The sequence below is a fragment of the Triturus cristatus genome, chromosome 4_1, assembly GCF_964204655.1.
Source record: "Triturus cristatus chromosome 4_1, aTriCri1.1, whole genome shotgun sequence".
NCBI lineage: Eukaryota > Metazoa > Chordata > Amphibia > Caudata > Salamandridae > Triturus > Triturus cristatus.
The window spans coordinates 229,594,233-229,598,273 of record NC_140585.1 but is presented as its reverse complement, the minus strand read 5'-3'; the positions used below and the strand labels follow the sequence as shown (position 1 = coordinate 229,598,273).

Genomic DNA, 4,041 nt, shown 5'->3' with positions numbered 1-4,041 from the left:
AGAACTTGATCCTCATCTAGGGTCTCTGGAGGATCGAAAATATACTCATCCACCTCATCCTCAAAGTCCATTCCAAAAGGGTATTCCTCATTATCAGTTTGAAAACTGTGGTCTTTTGTGCCATGAAGGTCACTCAATCTTTACGTGCAGCAAGGAACACTCACGCTAATTGCGCCAATATGGCTTGTTGTGTCTTTTATAAAACTCATAGATTCATAGATTTATAATAGATTTATTTCCAGGTAGCTTACCACAGGAAACAGGTGTGTCAGGTTCCGCTGCAGCAACAGTACTGAGCTAGAACCCCCACAATAGAACAATACTATGTCATAAATAAATTCCACTAAGAATACAAACTGTAACACATCCTCTTCCTTATAACACAACACAATAATATACATTTTTACTAATGTCCATTAATGATTTTAATAATACTTACTTTAATAGATACCTAACCAACATCACCACCCCCTGTATAGAATAAACATTAAAAAAAATCAAAACAGGAAAAAATAAATAAATATATATATCATCCTACCATAAAATCTTTCAGCAATCCTGGTAAATCTATTTTCCTGCCACCCTTACCAAAAACACTACCCTGCATTCTTCCATCAACACATTCCTCCATCCTACTTGCACCAGGTTCCCCCATAGAACAAACATCCTTCTCACCTTCCATAGCCGCACACATGTTTCTGTCTTGTATTGTTGTATTACCTTTAGATAATTCACAAATATCAGTAGACCAAAGGGGATCTGTTTCTTCCTCAATAATCACATCCTCCACTCATTCTTTAAAACACACGACAACCCGCCTCATATTCCATACTTTCCAGTTTTCCAATCTCACAGCATTTTTCAGAATCTCTTTCACCTTTTGTGGTTGGAAAAATTGACTTCCTCCTTTTTGTACCCTAATAGGTTTCCTAATTCTCACCCAATCGCCCACTTTAACATGGACCATCTTGACATTGTTGTGAGGATCATAATACTCCATACTTTTGGGATGAGTTTCTGCCAATCTTTCCTTTACTTATTCAGGTGACCACTTCTGCACAACACTATCACACAGCCAATCCAGTGTAAATTTACACCTAGGATTCCTACCTCTCATCGTAATAAACGCACAAATCACATCATTCTTGGTCAATTTGGACATCCACACAGCCCTCTTTACATCTAATCTCCAATCCTCTCCTTTAGCAACTGCACTTTGAATCATTCCTTTAACTACACGGTTAAACCTCTCAACGGTTGCATTACCACTTGGATTGTAAACTGCAGTAGTCTTATGTTTAACCCCCACTCTTTCAAAGTATTTTTAGCTCCATTAGAAGTAAATTGAACTCCACTGTCACTCAAAAGTGTAGCTGGAATTCTGATCTCTCAAAACATGTCTTTCTTAACCTTTCCCTCGGACTCTTCCCCCTCCATGTCCCTTTTACTGATCTCAAGCTTCTCCTACTGCTATGAGCTCCAAAACATCCCTCCACTATCCTTTTCAATCCAAATAATTCCCAGGGCGTTGTACCTAATACCTTCAAGGAGGCTATAGTGGTCCCTCTTCTAAAGAAACCTAGAGCCGACCCCAAGACGCTGGCTAACTACCTCCCCATTTCCCTGCTCCCCTATCTGGCCAAGTTATTGGAAGCCCACGTTGCAAAATGCATGTCCAATTTCAAGGAACAAACCGAGTTCCTTGACCCACGCCAAGCGGGCTTCCGTCCAGCCCATTCCACAGAAACGGTGATACTGGCGGTTCTGGACTCCTTACGAGAAAAGGCAGACAAAGGCACCCCTCAGGCCCTGGTTCTGTTAGATCTCTCACATTTGACACGGCGACCATAATATATTGGCAGATCGTGTCAGTGAGTGAAACAAAAGTCCTGTGCACACGTTGGGTAAGTATTAATAAATGATTACGAGAAACATTATAATGTTCAAGCAAGAATGGAGACAGGGTCAAAGATCAGTGGACCTTTTTTTGGGTGAAATGTATTTAAACCTTCTTCAGAACGGAAACATCAAAGGACAAACCAGCCGAAACGTGTTTCGTCAATCGGGCAGTCACCCGTGACTCTTCAGGGCTGGGGATAACAAAATAACATGGTATAGTACAGGATAGACAGTTCAAAAGGATTCATAAATAAGGAAGTGTAACGACGCAGGAAAAACACCTCCATGTGAGTGGAAACCCTATAAGAGAAGTGAAAAGAACACAACAAGAAACAAGTGACTTCACGCAATTGGAAGATTAAACCTGTGGTGCTGTGAAAATTTAGGCATGGAAGAGGAGAAAAAGGGAAACAAAATCTCCTAGAAACAAGTATAGAACAATGGTAGAAAAATCATACGTTATTATTCATAATGGAAATCCATTAGAGCGACGATGGTGGGGTGGCATTTGGGTGCGTGCAGAAGGCATCATACAATAAACAATCTACAGTCAATTACGAGTTGAATCGTTACACAAGTTCGAACAATGAAGCAAAATCTCATGGTTATTTCCCCCCCAAATTTTTAAATGCTTGGTCCCGAAAGGCCGGACTAAACATGTTCACAACATCCGAACTGAAAGTGTTGAAGGTAAATATTTTTAAATAAAACTTACATGAAAAACCGAAAATCGTTGAGTAAACGGCTTAAAGGCAGTCAGAATAAAGTGTTGCACCACAATTGTCATTGTAATATAAATACTATACAGGTTTGTACAGACAACTTAAAAGGAGAAAACTGAAAGGAAGGTATAGGGAGAGGGGATCCAGCTGGGGGAGAAAACATGCGCAAGAGAACATGCGACAGTCGGTTAAAGTGACGAGACTTGAAAAGGAGAGAGTAAATACCTGAAATTTACGCATTAAGCACGGGATCTAAGAGGAGAAAGGAATTCAAAGGAATACAAGTCACAAGGACGGATAACAATAAGCTTCTAAACTATGGAGCGATAAAAAAGAAAAGGGGGATGTGGAAAAAAGGAATGCGCACTCATCGTGTGACCGTTGATAATTCCAACCCGGCCAGATCGGGTTTCACAAACAATCGGGAGGGCCAGTAGTGGCACATATGGATAAGAGAGAATGAGGGGAAGACAGATCAGTCACTTCCCTAGGTAGCAGCAACGAGGGATGACGGGCGGGTTCAACTGTCACAGGTGAAATCTACCAAAAACAGAGAGGGAAAGTCAAGATGGGATAAAAATTGTATAAATTAGCCCAACGTTTGGCATAAAGCCATGGTGTGGAGCCTCTATGTTGCGCTTACCTTAACAGTCCGGGAGAAGTAGAATCGTTGCTCTTTCCGGTTGTGGAGGGAGCAAAACTGGTGTGGATGAACTTAAGAAGCAGCGAGGGGTGGGAAAATGGAGCGATTCAACTAGAGCGCAAACCGGAAATGTGGCAAAAATCGGAAGTAAGAAAAACAGCGCGACTATGGACGGTAAGGAATTCCTCAGGCTAAAAGATCGAAAGAACAGAGGATAGTAATAAAAAGTGGATAGTAAAAAAAGGGTTTAATAGTGGACGAGATACATTTAAAAGAAAAGCAAATAAACAATTTGTTTCAATCATGGATATCTTGAAAGAAAACATACAAGTGTGCGGAGGCCAGGAGATGAGGCAAAAAACATTATCAGAGTATAAATGAAAGTAGCTAATATGCCTTATCAAACAGATAAAAAGTAAATAATAAAGGGTTCTCACAGTAGACTATACATTTGAGTCATGTGTAGCTAAAAGAAGAATGCAAAGTGATGAGATCACTCTATAACTTCAAAAGAGATAAGAACAAGCGGCCATGTCAAGTGACTTATTGGGTACATGCAGAAAAACATGTGTAATAATAACATCAAGGGTACATACAGAAAAAAATATATATAATAATAACTGAAAAAAGTCAAGATATCATGACCCTAAAAAGTACTGGAGCTCGTGATCAGAGTTTTGACCATGTTTAACGGAATGAAGGCGTATAATCCAGGTGGCCTCTTGGCGTCTCAGTCTGAGTTCCCGATTGCCTCCTTTTATGTTGGCCTCTGTGACA

General features: G+C 40.3%; 1 long non-coding RNA gene across 1 annotated transcript; it reads right to left on the bottom strand.

Moving 5' to 3' along the window:
* Window positions 1–216: 216 nt before the first annotated feature.
* Window positions 217–3,402, bottom strand: LOC146854157 (uncharacterized). The gene is made up of 4 exons (XR_014980739.1): window positions 3,265–3,402; window positions 2,989–3,161; window positions 2,847–2,873; window positions 217–2,090 (listed from the first exon to the last, which is right to left on the bottom strand). It is a non-coding gene; the product is annotated as an uncharacterized LOC146854157 (long non-coding RNA).
* Between the last annotated feature and the right edge of the window lie 639 nt (window positions 3,403–4,041).